This window comes from Dinoponera quadriceps, unplaced genomic scaffold (genome assembly GCF_001313825.1).
Source record: "Dinoponera quadriceps isolate SergipeBrazil2010 unplaced genomic scaffold, ASM131382v1 scaffold2088, whole genome shotgun sequence".
Taxonomy (NCBI): domain Eukaryota; kingdom Metazoa; phylum Arthropoda; class Insecta; order Hymenoptera; family Formicidae; genus Dinoponera; species Dinoponera quadriceps.
The window spans coordinates 784,434-802,592 of record NW_014556152.1 but is presented as its reverse complement, the minus strand read 5'-3'; the positions used below and the strand labels follow the sequence as shown (position 1 = coordinate 802,592).

Genomic DNA, 18,159 nt, shown 5'->3' with positions numbered 1-18,159 from the left:
TATATGGCAACGGGTTAATTTGATTCATCTAGGTTGTAAATATATCTTTCTTCCGACCAAGCCTCCGCCCCACGCGCTTCTCCGCGATTAACAATGCGCATGCGGTGGATGAAAGCGCGTCTGCAACAAAATGTTACGTGAATTATAAGCCGGAACGCGCGTCACATAATTCTCCCCTTCTAACCCGCAGACGTCAGCCAACGAAATTTTATCAATCATGAACTTATTTAACTGAAGTTCATGAAGTATGTTAATTCGCAATCGTTCTTTAGCAACATGCATGCAGCCAAGTGGATGTACAAAACAACTGATAATTAATTTTAATGAATTAAACTGTACAATTATTTGCAATCGGAAAAGTAAGTCCAGTCAGAATGTCAATACATTGGTCGCGAAAATTATTTGTACACTGAGAAAAAAGTACTTAAAAATTTATTTGTGGGTGGGAATATAAGGTTTATTTCACAGAAATAAAGTTTCTTTCTGTAAAATAAATATAATTTTACATTTAACTCTAATTAAAATTTACATTTGTGTTTTTTATTCAAAATTCTCTTCCTCGACTTGTATCCCACAAATAAATTTGTAAGTACTTTTTTCTCAGTGTATATGTAATTACATGTGATTATTTGTACTCTTATCACTTATAAACAACCATGATTACAAACAACTAGGATATTTAGATATACTGCAATGATAAAAATAATTTCAGTTAACCCCATACAAAACACCGAGAACGATATTATTTAAACCCCGTTTGAAAAAGACGCACATTACAGAACCGAAACTGCGACGAAGCAGAAAGCTTAATTACACTGTGGAGCGCGAAGAAATCGAGAACCCCGATATGTACTCGCCGACGATCGAGTTTCCGTATCTTTCGTGCCGGGGAAATAGCTACGAGGAGCCAATTATGGTTTCCTTCGTCATTGTCGAGCACCAAGAGGCTCACATTACTGACGCTGAGGCGAAGGAGGAAAAGGAGGGGAAGAAAGGCGGCTCAAGAAAAACGCGATAGCGGGGAATCGTCGGGACATTTCGTGGCAACAGAGGGTTGAAACTATTTCGTGCGAGCTCGCAGGGCTTTGTGCCCGATGACGAGGATGACAGGCACGTAAACGACGCGTTTCCGGTCTACGCACCGACAGATGCTGATACGCGTATGACTGGTAAGAGGGGCGGACGAAGTAGGCGTGCCGACCATAGACACGTATACTTTATACTTATGAAGACGTAGCGGAATTAATGGGGGTTACTTGTTATTACGGGGGTCGGGAATGTGCCACGGTCAGTGTCATTCCAATATCTTCTTGCCCGTTTTTGTTATTTTTATTTACCTTTTCATGTTATTTTTTCACATTTATTAAGTCACATTTCAACTCTAATCTGTTACCTGCTCACGAATTAGGGATACAAGGTACATGATTAAATTAAAGGATAATTTCTTCGTTTAATTATAGCTTAATATAATCATATTCCACGATATCGTTGTCTACAATTTGTTACAAAGGTATAAATTAAACTGTTGTCTCTTTCTTATGCCTTACGAAATGGCAATCGGAATTTCAGAATATAATAATTGACGTTATTTTCTCGATACATATACTTCTTTGTAATAAACCGCTGTAACCCGGCGATAAAGGCAAACTGAAATTAACGCTCGCGTAACGTTTCTAACTTAGAATAACCACTTGTACGCGTGAACTGTTGAAATCTGCTCTTATTTCTTCTCGTAATATTCCGTACAATAGTTTCGCGGTTCACTGATCTGAATTTTAATGTTAATTAACTCTTGTGAATTTATCCGCGTAGCAGGTAGCAGGTTCATAGAGAGATAGAGAAAGAAGAAGAGAGAGAGAGAGAGAGAAAGAGAAAGAGTGACAAACGCGGGCGCGCGTTCGTCATTTACCATCGTCTATTCGTTAATTGTTACATCGAACGGAAAAGAGAGATGTCGCCGTGCCGAGTGTTCGAGGAAAGAAATTAGCGGCCCGCTACTCCCAGAAGCACAGAAGAACGTGAGAAGGAATGAGCGCGGGCTGATAATGTGGGTGACCAACGACGATACGTCAATATTGAATCACCGACGGAAACGTCGTACACGAGCGTGAAGTGGTCGGCGCACGTTTTGAGACTGACAACGGGACCGATAAAACTTTATCGTCTATTCCTGCGAGCGACGTTCAGGAAAAAAGTATCGAGAGAAAGAGAGAGAGAGAGAGAAACAAAGAAAGAATGGAATAGTGGAGAATCGGATAAGAATGCTTTTCTAAGGCATACAACTTTCCTCCTTACGAAGACGCTAAATCCTAACCGTCGACAGCTCGAAATTCCGCCCCGCACTCGAAACTCGCCGAAAATTGAAGAGGCTCCCGGTAGCCGGCGAGTTACTAGAGTTTTGCGAGCATGCCCGGACATGAATCCGGTCTCGAGATTTATCATACTAACAAGCCTTTAAGTAGGTAAGGTCACAAGTCTGAGCCTCAAAACTTCGAGATTTATTATACCAGGCAGGTTTTGACTAATATCTCTTTGACTAATAAGCTCCGCCTTGAGATTTATTATTTCCGGAAGGACTTCAGTAAACTAAATTCTTGCGAGTTCGGGATTTAAAGAAATCCGTACGATGTTTAGAAATGTCTCTTCAATAATTGAGTTTGCGAGCGTAAGTTTCGGATTTTGTAATTTTATCTTCATTTACTTTATTACGATTCATTGCATAGAAAGAATTTTAACTAATATATCTCTGATTAGTAATTAAAGAACTTTTCTTAGTCAGTCAATAAAACCAAGTTCCGATAATTTAGTGATAATTTATGACGCGATTTATTAATATCCTGGCATTCGAAATCATATATCGACATCAGTTTATTTTCATAGCTGGCCAAGTAAGACATATCGCTCAACCTTTGAAGATCATTAAAAATTAACAAGCGATGAAAGAAATATTCTTTGCAGTAAATTTATCGCAGTGTTATTATTGTCACACATTTATCTTGCTGACTCTCATCGGAAAAGGATTTTAATACTCGCCGCCCGACGATTCTATAGGACGTCGATGTCAAAGTGTCAACGATCCCGCTGGTATATCATCGAAATGGGAAGAGATCGATCGGCCAATGTCCGATACCAACAGTTATCTCAACGAAGACCGTAGTGATAAGGTCGCTTCGCGGCTGCAGCTGTAATAGATAATCTCTCACCATTCGAAGCTGAGCAAACAATTCTCCTGTCGCAGTTCCTAACAAATCGTTACACGCGATGTTTCTAAAACGTGATAACGGACTGTCCTGCTATCAAAATAGATACTCACCAGAACTCATATTTCTCATGCAAATAAAAAACGGTTCAAATAAAAGAGAGCTCTTATATTTAAATAGACAATTGGCAAGTGAGTCATCTAAAATACATGTTACAGGTGTAAATATCGAATGACATCATTTCCTATATAATTTTAATAAGAGTAAAGACAAAAGTTTCAGTAAAAAAGATCATGCATATTGAATGTGGTACTAGTCATTTCTTTTTTATCGCTGTAACTGCTCTTCTTCCGAGTTGCCAGAGGCGCAAATATCCTAATAGCAGAGACAATTTTACGAGAAGAGCCCCCTTTCCATTAGCGCTCGTGTTCATCTCCGCAATCCCCGTACCTTTAGTACCCAGTATTCCCTAATGTTGTCGACCTCGGCGAGGAACGATTTCGATTATCGACGGAAGCGCGTGGCGGACGCGAGAAGTGACTTTTCAGTACGGAAAAATTTTCAGAACGGTGAGACGAGAGGAGAGGAGGGCAGGAGGAAGAAGGACAGGCGGGTTGATTTCAAATCAAGATAGTGCCGGAAGCGAACGATGCAGTTGGGCGTTCGCGATGAAAATAAATCAAGCTCGAGTTGGACCGCCGGCGGTGTTTCCCGGCGACTCACCCTCCATCTCCCTACATCTCCCTCTCTCTCTCTCTGTCTCTCTCTCGGATTAATAAAACACGAGCGAGCAGCAGAATAATAATACGATTGACGGAATTATGGTTAATTGACACCTATCGATCGTTTACGATAATGGGTCAATTAAAAATCAGCGCCCTTGTCGGTTGTTTATGTCGCGCCGACCGCCAACTGCATTCACGCTGGCCTATGCAGTTTGCGCGACGTCGCGCTGCCGAATTTGCGAAAATTCCAACGGTGATCGCATTTGCGATGCAAAATAATACGTTAAAATTCCGCTCGGACTGTCGTCCGCGGTTGTAACTTGGCCGACGATCTTTTTTATTCTTCCTTTTATTCTTCCTTTTTTTTTTAATAGAAGTTGCGCGACGTCGATGGAAAAAGAGAATCGAGGATATTCAAATTTCTTCCGGCTAAAGGAAACCTGCACTAAATTCCTCCTAGACTTTGCGATATTTCTTTATGTATGCTATTTTATTTCTTTCTATCTTTGTATGGTAATATTCGATTTCTCTTTCGGAATTGTTTTAAAATTCACACGATTCTAAAGTTCAAATAATATGAACACTCGTAATTATTTTTGCCATGTTATTATTGAAAAATACGAATCAATATGCAAAACAAGTTATCATGTAAAAAGTGTGCCGAATAAAACCGTTACGATTAGGACAATGGCTCCTTATCGCATGCACAATGTCGGTTGATTTTCACTTTGTATAAAACGCTCCGCAGCGCGACGACGCGCGTGCATACAAATTTCTTTTACGACCAGTTATTGAAGACATTAAGGTCGCAACGATAAGGGATTTCGATGGGTCGGCATCTCGCAGCGCGGCACATCGCGCGTCGTCGCGCTAACAAGACGATTAAAGGAGGAAAGCGTTTCCTCAGTCACCAGTTAACATCTTTGTCTCGTATTTCTGTACCCAGCTTGTGAATATATTCATGAGGTGGTCGGTGTATCGACCGACACTTGTCGAAACTTTCGGGACCACCATTTTGAATCGCAGGTGTAAAAGAAGGTAGTTAACCGCTTGGATAGTAAGCTACGAAGTACACGGCAGTATTTACGATGACGTTACAAACATCCACGCAAATTTATCTTCGGCGATTGTGCCGGAAAGTTTAAATAAATAAAATGATGTTTGGATAATCCACGATATCTCGAAAGAACAAACAAATGGTTATTAACATATGCATTTATTATAAAATAAAGAACATTAGAGAATCAGTAATGAATAAAAGAGAAATGATCTCGGGAAAAAACGCTATAACATATATTATTTTGTTCGTCTCAAAAAGACTTCTACCTTTGTGTTTCAAGTGACTATTTCAGCTCGAACGATTTTCCACTATTCTGTTTGCTTAGATTTGATCGCACCTACCGACGTATCTGTAAAATCGTATGAGATACTACGAGAAAAAAGAAACATGTTAACTCAGCTTTCGAATTATAAATCGATGTTTCACATCGAAGATAATAAATGTTATTTTGCGCGAAGAGAAGCATATCTCTTGTGGTATTTTTCCGTATATTTCTTTCCACGTACTTTATACAGAGTCACATTTTGACACTGGTTGTTCCCGCGTCAAGATATTGAATTAATCAAGAGAGAGGAATCGCTCTCATCGCGACTTCGCGGATGTGCATTATCGATACATCAGCGCGGTCTCGCTCGAACGCGTTCGCCGGCAAAGTACACCGGCGGGGCTTTAATGGAGCCGCGTATATAGCGGGCGTTGGATGTGTTTCGCAACGCCGCATCGCTCGGGTGCACAATAAACCGATGTGTATTCGAAGGGGCTTAACTAGACGAACTATTCCCGCACAGTTTCTATTAGTAAATCACCCGCGCACTGCATGGCATAGATAACGACCTCGTAGCGCAGCGACAATGCCTTCGACGGGGGGAGTGAGAGAGAGAGAGAGACTTAATTAAGTATATATATTAATTAAAATCGCTTCCATGCCTGCTCACTATATACCTCATTACAATGTTTTGCCCCGCTTTATCCGCCTCTTCACTCATCTCCCATGCACGCATGCTGTTGCATATTTGCGAAAATTAAACTTTGATCGCAACGTGTTCAGTATTAAGATTCGAGTAAATAGGCAGGGATTTCATGTACGGAATGTCCTGAAATTATACGATACTTTAATAACGCGACCTGAAGTTTAATTATTTATATAATATATAATCGAAAATCCTAGCGTGAAAATATCGAGGTCATGAAAGTTTTCGAGTCAAAGTCAATTAATGATGTACAGATTTCAGATAACAAGTGATAAATTTAAGACGACTGTCTCTAATTAAAGATTCCAAAATACCCAATTAAAATATTATATAATAGTCTTGAAATATATCCAGTATAATATATAAACTTATACACCAGAATTATAAAGAATATAGTAGCATAATAAGTACGTAGATATAGTGACAGTATCTTGAAATCAGATGTACAACTATTAATTAAACGGCTATTATTCGCTAAGAAATTTTTCTCTGATACACGTAATTAGTCGCGAAAGTTGGAGGTTCGTAATATCGTCATTCTGGGAATTCGACCGATTTATAATTGCCTCGATGCAAAGCCCCCGAAAATAAATTGCACGACGACGATTCGCCCAGTCGAAGTTATTCAAGCTCGGCATATGGCCTCAAACGAGTCAAGCGGGCCTGAAAAGGTTCGGCAACGAAGCGCCGCTGGCGATCTCAGATTTCGCGTCAATTATTCGGGCTTAATAAAAATGTACGATACGGCGGGCGCACAAAGGAGGGTCGTCCGCCCGCAGCCCCCCTCGCGCAAAATGCAACGTCAAGGAGACGAATCGGTGACATCGGAGAGAGGCACCCTTGTTAACGTTTCCGTCGTCCGTCTCCTTTTGTCGGGGGTAACCCTTTCTCTCCAAGTGACTTTAATCGCACTGGTCAGGCGCGTCGGATAATTTATAACGCAATCTTTTTTTGCTGCTTTCCTCTCGAGATTAGCATTAACCCTGTCAACCGTAATGTATATTTAAATATTCGAAGGATAAATAAAGCCTTGAATAACTCGGTTTGCTTCGCGACACACCGTCGTTGAGTATGCATATATATATGGACGTTTAAAATATTACTTAATTATTGATATATTTATAATACTGCGTGTTTTTTTTCGTAGATATTTTATTTACAATATTATACTTGAAATAGTATCGATTGATGACGATTGATAAATACATTGAAAGCGTCTAAAAGCACACTTGCATATCTATAAAAATGTCAAAATAAATTCTTATAGATAATAATTCTGAAACAAGTACAGTATCAAAGTTGCCGTCAAAATTCTGAAGCGATCTGAATTTGTGAGGTAAGTGCGAGAGATATACAATAATAGGTTCCTCGTAATAATATCCTCACAATAATAAACTCTTCGCTTCGCGCTTTCGCGTGTCGTGTGCACAGGTAGTGCGAGTTTCGATCGGTCTAGACGCGTGTGCGCCAAGCGATGTGTTCGAGTAAGTGACATTTCATGTTTCGGCTCGCGGAAGACTCGAACGACACGCGGGACACGCTAATAGAAATATATTCGTTTGAAGAAGCACTCCTGCAAAAGTCCCGCTGCGCTTGGCTCGATCGTGCGTGACTATCGAGAGAAAATTCGAATTTAATCTTGCGAGAGATTGCAAAAGTGGATAGATGTATGTGCGGAATAGAAAGATGTATGTACGTGTGGCATGATATAATAAGCAGGATATTCTATTTGAGGAAAAAGATACTGTTTCGAAAATGAACACAGAGATTTTTGAGACTGTAAAAAGACTCGAATTTTATTTTGTGAGAAATTATTAATACACAAAATATATATGTAATAGAGAAGAATCTAGATACGTATGATCAATATGATTAGTAAGAAGAAAATGGGAAAGATGTTCCTTTATACAGATTTATGTCATATTCCCTCATCCTAAATGCTTACTGGTTATTTTGCAATAACGATTTCTATTGTACATTTGCTACCAAATTTCTGCGGGATAATATCGTCGGATGCGGTAGGTACACGGCGAGCGTGAAAAAACATGACGTTGAGCTACGCAACGTAAGCGCAATGTTTATGTGAGTCGTGCCATTACGTCTTTTTCCGCTACCCTCTGTCGACGATAAATTAAATCGTGCTCGAGCACCGCGTGTATATTTTTCACCGAGTGCGTTATCGCATATGCTTGAGCGGCCCTTGTCTCTTTCTCTCTCTCTTGCTCTATTCCTTCTCGTGTTCCATCTTCTTTGTTTTATCGGCGGCTCTCAGATTAATTTCGCCTTAGAGCGATAGCTCATCCTCCGATAATGACCTATAACCTTGGAACACTCGCCGAAATGCATCAGTTTCTCTACGGTGTTTGTCGCAGAGCGACAATATACTTATTGATTATTCGACGCTCGTCATTTAAATTTTTATCGAAATGTCAGTCGAGCAATTTTTATCGTTTTGTGAACCTTTTATATATTACGATGGTGTGCCCGTATGAGTGATTATAGATAGAATATACGAAATCCCTTCCCATCCCCCCTTGTACAGTTCTATATAGAGCTATAAATGGTTGTCTACTTTCAAAGAGAGATAATATATCTCGAGTATATAATTAAATAACTAATTTTTTTTTTATTAAAAATTATTCATTTCAACGTAAACGTGAAATGAACACGTTTGATTAAACAAAAGCGGATTTTTGACTGTTTGTACGCAAATATAATCAAATAATTTTAGACACGGTAATGTTAAAGTAAATCGTATGTTATTAACGATAATGCAGTATTTAAAATTTACGTAAATATTTCAATGAAATGAATGAACACTTTATTGCAAAACAGTTTAAGCATAATAAAATTAGCAGCACAGCAAGTTGTCATGAAATAACAATTTCAGCAGAATCATTGAAACTAAATTTGTATCACTTACAAAGTATTATAAGTTTTTAGATCGTGAAAGCAATTGTTATCGCAACTAAGAACCGTCAATTATTTTCTAAGAACACGAAAGCGAGCTTCAAAAGCTTTTTCAAAAGCGTACCATCGAGACACGTCGATCGAATGGTTTTCTCCAGCGCGAAAAACAGCGCGTATCGTGCCGTTGTAAATTACAACGCACACCAGATAACGTAACAAATTGCTCGGCATCGAGCTTGATCGAGCGCAGAACGGAAACCCGGACAAAAAGAACTAACGACCAGCGAAGAAGGGGAGGAAGGAAAGGGGGAGGGGGGAACGACGGATCGAACACCTTTATCGAACTATCGACGATCTTCTCGTACCGATTCCTGCGCGTGTAATTTCACGCCCAAATCGCGGAAGTTATGGCAATAGGGCTGGCGATACAAGCTATAAACGGGTCCGTCTGACCGTGAACGCATACATATGGGTCTCTGGCGAGTCCGAGGCAGGCGTTCTCTCTCTCTTCTTTTTCTTTCAGGATCCAGTCTCCCTCGAAAAACAAACAGTTAAAGCTAGGTGGTCCCTCATTAAGTTGGCACCACTCCTGGGTCGTTCCCCTTTAATTCGAGTCGATCCCGATGCCGAGTAGAACAGGGTCCCCGAAAAGGCTCCGGGTCCCTCGGGGCCCTATTACACGTCCACGCGCGCAGGTATGTACGCGCGGCAGAGCGAGAGTGAGACGTTAGCCACGGAAAATCAATGCGTTCGATACGTGTCACCGTATCGCGCCGCTATGGCGATGCACACGCGGGGCGGTCTCAGCCCGTGCACTGCACGCGTGCGCGCGTGTTCATATTTCACGCGTGTACGAGCGCCGGGTATACACACCGTGTAGACGTTATTGCCTCGCGATCGACTCGAGAATGCGAAGTGGAATTTCACTGCCTCTTTCTTTCTACTAAACCAACCAGTTGTATCGTTCGTTTTTAGGAGCTTGTTTTCGGCATTAATCTCGGAAAGATGATAATTATTTTCGAAGGTCCGTGCTGGTAATCTCTCCGTGTGTGGGTTCGCGATAATTTGTAGATGCGATGTGCATGATCGAGGTTTATTTTGCCCCTCGCAGAGAATACTCTAAAAAGGAATAACTAGAAGAGCTTTGTAAAATATGGAATAATCGTTAATTAATATGATTTTTTTTTAAGTCGGACTTTATTTAATTTTGCGAATAAAGAGATATCGTTGTATATTTTCTGTACGGAGTATTGAATAAGATATAATTAGCTTGTAACATATCTCTTTCATTTTATTTTATCGCGATTATATATAAAAATAAGATACAGAAATATCAATTTTCATTTGTAAGATTTTTCATTTAGCGTAATATATGTGTATTAACAGACTACATATACTATCATGTTAATAGTTTTCCGAGGGATGCAAATTTTACAAAAATGTATTAACGAAATTCTTGAAAATTCGTATTCTATCGAAGAGCGCACATAGTTGCCGGCGTGTACGCAACACTCGCACTTCACTAAGGAAATGCCCGATAATGAGATTACGTATAAAGAAAGGATTAGTGAAATCCCTCGAATATAAAAGTTCACTATAATCTGTACAACATACCCCACATCTTCAAAACGTGAATTATGGACGATCAAATGAGCGAATCGCACACAAGAATTATATTACTGATGCTCAGATCATTGATATTTTTGCATTCTATTTTATATGTTGATATAATTTATACTTATTTATTAAAAACTGGCTATATTGTAAACTATGGCTATATGGCAATCGTTTTTGAACGAAAATTGTCACCGAAGCTAATAGTTTTTTAATTCGTATTCAATTTTCATTAAAATTCTCATTAAACTTGACAGTTTGGAAACCGACATCTGTAAGCATCGGTAACTTTTCTTTCGATAATATTATCAAGAGCATCGAGATTCATCATCTCGATGCGACAGTTGCGTGTGAATTTCAATCTAACTGCAAATACATATAGAGGAATCAACATTATATCTCGTTTTTTCTCAGTCGTGTCTTTTCTCATTCTCTTTCTTCACCCGTCACACGATACTATCTATTCGCAAGTGCGTCCGTCCAATCGAGGAGTTGTATCTTCACAGTATAAACGTAATGCGAGCAGTTAATGCGAATATGCGCGGTATACCATCGTTCGCGCAGCCGGATTATAACGAAATAAATGCAGGCGATTAAGGGAATATACTTAAATTAAGCGTCGTTATGTGTGTGCGTAACTCACGGAGTCTTAAGATTCGATCTTCAGAGAGTGCACACGCACGTACGTACGCGTGCGTATGCACACGTTCACACACAAAAATCTGCATGCTCAAGCCACTTTATTATACTGTGTTAATGACCCTTATCGTTTTCGTTACAGATACGTGTCAACGTCGCAGAGTAAGGACGACAACGTGGAAAAATTACGTGAGTATATATACATACGCACGCATACATATATATACGTATACGCCTGCTAATTAGCCGATAACTGATAGCGGATATAGCCGGGTAACGTTACTCGTCCGTATCATAGATCTGGTATCATCTCTCTTTCTCTTTCTCTCTCGTTTCCAAGAGAAAGAGAGGGACCGTGCCGTCGTGACATACACACGCACAAAGCCCTCGAACAAAGAAAATTCTTCCCACGCGCCTGTATCACGCGAAATCGTATCTGTGCGAACGCACGGAGGAATAAAATAATTCACACGAGAGCGAGTGCGTACGTACGTATGTAACGTTCGCCGAAGCGTTCATTCTTCTCTTCGGCGAGCTAGTTAGACAAAACCGAAAGGCCATTATTACGATTTATAAAAGACACCGTTTAATGTTAATCCGATAATGACGAGTTGAGACCGTCCGGCTCGAACGTCACCGTGAATCATACCCGCGACTACTCTTCTTCTCTTTCTCTCTCTCTCTCTCTGTCTCTCTGTATTCCCGGCATACATTGGCAACGAAGTTCTTCCCGTATCGCGTTCTCGTCTTGATTTCTCCTATTCGAGCGTCCGCTCGCGCACAATTAGTCCGGTTCTCGAAGAGACGCGCGCGCAGCATTTAACCGTCCTTCGTTACACGCATCGGCCAACTTTATGACGTTGTCGGTGTAACTGCCGTGTTTACGATTTTATTGAACTCGCTCCTGCGCTGGTACGCATCGCCTGACATGGGGACGTGTCTAGTAAGTCTCGCGTGAAAACGAAAACTTTATCGGCGCGACCAATTCTGGCGCTTTGGAGTGTAGTTACAAACGAGAAGAGCCAGAATACCGTGGCAACGCGGATAATCAAGCTCGACTTTCGAGGAGTAACATGTTGTCGGAAAACGCATTAATTGATCAGAAATTCCGAGAATAAAGTAACGAAAATGATTTTTTATGATCGACACGGATAATTAGATGCATCGATTCTCTATCTTTCGAGAAGAAAAAGCTTAGTTAAAACGAACAAAGTTATAGTTCGTTTCTGAGTGAAACCCTTATTTTGTAGATTTTAATTTATATAATTTATGGATATTCCCCTCCCTGATTATATACATGAAGAAAAATAATTTTGTTGTCATAGCGAAACTACACATCGTTACTATCGCATATTCGTTGCGACAACGATAAAATTTAGTTAGCCTAACTAAATCAATGAATTATTCATAAATAGAGCAGAAATAGTTATTAGGATAGAAAATATTCGGTCGAATGAATTTATCCTTAGAATACGTTAATTTACTGTTAGAGTAAAATAATGTATTCCTATATTTATTAATTTGTTTTTTACAGCGAAATAATCTTTAGATTCAGCGAATAGCTGAAATAATCCAACGAATAGCAATTAGTATTCTTAACAAATCGTTTTGCTATCCATATAGTAATTGACAAATTTTGCTGTGACAGTATAAAATTTGCAGTGCCAGCAAATTATTTTTCTCCGTCTAGGTATGTAATGGATGTAGCAAAAAGCCATTGTGTTGGAATTGTCGATATATATGAATATTGAAGAGTCAAGTTCGCATTTTATGCACGCTGCGTTTATTTTTATCTTATGCAAGTACATTATTTTATAATCTTCTCTCTACTCATCGCACTTTTCCCGCCATTCGTTAGAATCATGTCTAAAGTTTTGCCTAAATGTGTAAATATTAAAAATTTATACCATTCATTCGAATCATGTCCAAAGTTTCAAGAGTATACGAACTATCTAAGTACCTAAAATTGATGTCGACAGCTTAAGAGATATCCCTCTTTGCGCATAAGAGAGTTAACCTTCGTCTGAAATCATTCAAGTATCTTTATCGCGACGTTAGAAGCCACTGCAGTTTTACATCGGAAGTTTACGGGACACTCTTAAATAAAACTTGGATCCTAATAATAACGTACAAATCACTGGCACTTTAAGTCGAATTAATCTTATCCTTTTGAAGGCTGCCTAGCAACGATGAAAAAACGTTTATCATTATTTATATAAGAAATATAAGCCGGGGAAAGATAATATGATATAAGAGATTAATGCTTATGAGAGATAAGAGCTACGCAATGTAAACATCTCATTCACTTGGCGTGAAGTTACTTGTTCGCACGTGTCTGAAAGGAAGATCAATCTTGCATCAACATTTTTTATTCTCACGCGTAAAGTATTTGTCTTTTCCTCTCAGATATTTTCAATACAAAAACATAATTAAATACAGATTTCTCTACAAAGACAAGAATTTACATTAAGAATACAGAAGTTCTTTTACGCAAGAGAATGAAAAAATATCGCGAACAAAAATATTTTTATCATTTTGCGTAACTAAGGTTTAAATCATTCGGAATTAATGGTCTGCTTAACGCGAAAATATTGAATCACGTATCTGTCAGAATAGTAGCGTGCGACGCGAAATTAATAGACGCTCATCGTTTCACGTGCAATCGCACGGAGGAGCACCGTCGTGTGGACGATGGTCGGAACGCAGAAGGTTAATAAACGCGACCGAAATGGAAGTAGTCAACAATTTCGGGGAAAGTATTCCCTCGATCGCTCCATTAGCCCGTCGTCAGGCGAGCGAGTTCCCGCTCGTTTTCTCGTTGTCGACATGAACCGTGAGGATAGTCAATGGTGACGCGGAGGGTTAAGGAGAATGCGGACTTCGATTCGACAATGGGCCACCTACGGCCCCCTACGCCTCCGCTCGCTCCTTCTCCTCCTCTCTCTTTCGTACCTTTTCGAGCATACTCGGAATCTCGACCAGGCCAGCTGCCTCTAATACCGTGGAACTGACTGTAACGCGCCGACGATTGTCGCGGTCTCGTGAACTGTAAAGCAGCGCGCCGGGGAACACGCCACAAGCGATTCCGTCCAGGTTTACGTTGCATCCTCGACTGTTGACGTTTGCCACCGGGCCCGGTGTTGTCCGAAATCGCCGGCACGAATCGTTTACACAGCGATAGAAACGGGATAAAATAGGCATATAGATACGAGGGGAAACCGTGACGAGGATTCGGTTGTTCGGTTAATTAGACAACAATGGTAGATCACGGGAGACACGCGTCGAAGATTTACGTCGGAGACACGAGTAGAGACTAGATTTAATCCCTCATTAAAGTCTACAAGATTATTTAGCCAGATAGCAATGCCCGGTTTATATTTGTTACGCAATCACATTACCGATACAATTAATACACGCGCGATCACAAGTTGCTGTTACGATCAATTTCTATTTCCTGTATGATTCGTGGACTTGTTAATATTCTATTTCCCCCTATTCATCATCAAAAGCGAGATACTGAACGTAAGAGATATATAACGAGTACATTCTCCATATTTTACGTGAATCTTCGCATTTTTTAAGTCCCTAAGAAACACATTTTTTATACCCTCGCGATATTCCCGACCCTCGTGGTTTCTTACGAAATAATTTACCCCTGCCTGTTCGACTTCCGCTTAAGGTTACTCGGTGTAAAACTTGAATTCCTCAAGGATTCGAGTTTCCCGTGATTCATCGCGCAAACCCCGTCCGTGGTTATCGAGGCGTTATCGGTCGAGCGAAACGACGCCACAAATTCTGCGCGACGTTTCAGGGCGCGTTTCAGGCCGCGGCTGGATTAAAGCGTCATCGCGGTGCCGTGTCATGGGGTACAACCGCGATCCTGCAAACGACCCTACGGAGAATAAACTCCCTTCCAGTATTTATGGACTTTTGGGATTAGCGGGGGCGAGAAGGAGGGGACGAAGAGGGAGAGCGAGGCGAGTTCCGTGCTCGAGAGAGCGTCTCTTTTGTAAACTCGCTCTTGAAACACCTCGACGAGAGACGGGACGCACTCTCTCCTCTCCTTCCGCGATGTAGATCGCGATCTGCGTTGTTTATGCGATACCCTCGCATAGGGGGTGCTCTTTTGTCCGCGGTCGATTCACGCCGGGAGATACCGTCGAATGAATTTCGGGGGTGGCGATATATCTCACAAACGCTCGGCTGCGGTTTCGCATGCACTTTACGAGCTCTACTTGTCGTGCGCGAGCGCGTGTGCGATTTCGGAGACTCCGGATCACCGCGTATCGTAAACCGCTCGATGCGCTCATCAGTGCGATTTAACTTGGCTCGATTCATTGTGTACGAACGCTCGAAGCGCGGAGTTACTATGTCTATGTAATGTCTTTGGGTCGCTGTTTCTCACACGATGTATTCCGGCAACTAGGATTCTGCGAAGTGAAAGAGAGAGGGAGTTGCCACATCAATATATTTCGAGTAATTAACGATTGAGAGTAAAGAGCTTTTGCCGACCGAATAAATGCACATACAATGGAGTTTAACTATGTCAATTGGTTTGCGAAATGAAATGTGGTATATTAACGATAATCTATTTGTAATGTGCGAGCTATGTATCGAAATACCGAGAGTTTATTGTTTAGAATTTTGTAATCTATATCTCTAAGAGTTTTTTATAATTTTACAACTCTACTTCTCCCTTCTAAGAGCTAAGAATTTTATAACTTCGTTCTTTTGTCCTCATATTATTTTTACATTTGATAGCGCCTCGATTCCAATCTATTCGTCGTTTTACAGTGGGTAAACCATCGCGTTTCTCATTTCGTTAAAGCAACGAAAATGACTTCCGCCGGTTCACTTAAGAGGTCAGATAAGCGAAGGTGAGAAAAGTGAAGGTGGAGCGTAGTCCATATCAAGAGAAACTTCCCGATGTTTTCCACAGTTTTCGAGACAGGCGTACGTTAAGCGCGAGGGAGTTTGCGACCTCTCCCTTGGATTGTTTTCCTTCGTCGTGGATAATTTCCCGTCTGCCACTTGCACCTCGCGCGGTAATTTATTGTAAACGCGAAGGCGGACGCGCCGGTTTAAACGATTTTCTTGATATGGCAGCGAACGGACGGACGGACAGACAGAAGGAAACGCCTTCCGTCGCAGAGTTAACGCCTCATTATGGAAGTGTAAATTAGCAGAAATCGTATTTAGCCTCGGTATTGCTCGTCGCCGGAAAGATGCGGTCATCGTTGAGGAAATATTAATTTCTTAATATTGATATACACTTGAGTGACTCACACAGAACCATTTACGCGAGTCAGGCTAACGTATGTAAGATAATTCAAAATTCATGTTCGTGTGCTCTACGCAATCTCTTCAGTTTGTTTCCTAAAAATCGGAACTTTTTTATTGTAAGCAATTAAAATTGGGAGATTTAAAATCAAGCTCAATAATTGTTAATTCATATATAGTAAAAGTGCCGACCAAAATTGGACACCATAAAGTGAATTCGTTGTTCCTATTTTTTTTCTTTTTTTTCTCTGTTTGTTTGACGTTTGCGATATATTTATTTTATAAGTAATTTCAATAGTAAGTTTGTGGAACAATGGAAATGTGCACGAGGGTGTATGTGACTCTATCTTTGCCAAATAAAATATATTGTGTTCACGGAAATATTTTTCTAATTGAAACAATACTTCATTTTATATATATATACTTGCGTGTGATGAATAAAATACTGCACAATGCCGTTGTGTACAATACTTTATAAACGGTAGCATTGAGAAGCAATAGGTAGAAATAACAGTTAAATAAATAAATAGCTTGTATTTTGATGATCGATATTTCATGAAAGAATCTTTCAGAGTGAATTAATTTATAGAATGTATCATAATATCATATTATCATTATTATATTCTCTTGTTTCTCCTATTCCGTCCAATCATGCAATTTTAATGACGTTCATTACATTAATTATAATTTTATCTCTTATATCTTTCAAATATGAAAATAGCAGAAAAAAATTTAATATTAGCAGAGCAGCTAATGCCAGAGAATTATATCTTTTAATTGAACAAACTAATAATTATTCTTCATAAAAGAACAAACCATACAGAAAAAAGAAATAGTCCTAACAGCTAAAAATTAGCTTCCACGAATAAAAAGCTGTCTATATAACTGTCCATGAAATTTAGTTAATTTAGCTAAGTAAGCTTTTTTATTCCTATACGTAATCGCTAGCTCACACAACTAAAACCTAGGTCTGGTAACTAAATTTCAGTTATATATGGTCAGTTAATTCTCTTTTTCATATAGGGAAAAGATTGCTAATTCCAACACGGGTAAGAAACATTAAACAGCAAGAAACATTAACCTATACATGCGTCACTTTTTCATTTGTAAGTTGTTTTTGTTTATTTTGTGACATAAAAACGTGAATTATATCGTACGAAGAACAATGAAACAGCAGTCCACGCAAAACCTAAAAGCAGGATATAAGACATCTTTAAGATACCTTATAGATGTCTAACTTATAGATGACTTTAAGGCATCTTAAAAATGTCTTAAAGACGCCTCATGTCCCGGTTTTAAATTTTGTGCTGTCTGGAAGCGTCCCAACGAATCGTCCTTGCAACGACTTAACCTTGTTATTATCGTTACAAAACAAGCAACGAATAAAGCCAACATTCACTTTCTCGCACGTAACGCACAGTGTCGATGATTAATCAATAAATACTTACATCGCATCTCGAGATCGTCGGAGAAAGCGAGATTCGCGCGGAGCGAAAGCGTTCATTTGACACGAATCGAATCGACGAAGTTACGAATCCAAGCGTTGTAAATCGCGCGCGATATTCCGAGCATCCAAATGCGAACCGCGAGTATTACTCCCCCGGAGGGAGGATATCGATAACTATGAATTCAGTCGTTTCGTCGAGCACGACATTCCGAACTTTGCGGTATTGTGCAATTTCGAACTTTATCGCAATTTCCGGGTAGCCATCTTTTAACTTTCGATAACCGTTAACGTTTAAATTGCCTAGTAACGGAGG

General features: G+C 40.0%; 1 long non-coding RNA gene across 1 annotated transcript in view; it reads right to left on the bottom strand.

The window, feature by feature from the left end:
• The window catches only part of LOC106747019, a 30,828-nt gene that overhangs the window by 12,247 nt on the left and 422 nt on the right, over positions 1-18,159 (bottom strand). The window lies entirely within an intron of this gene.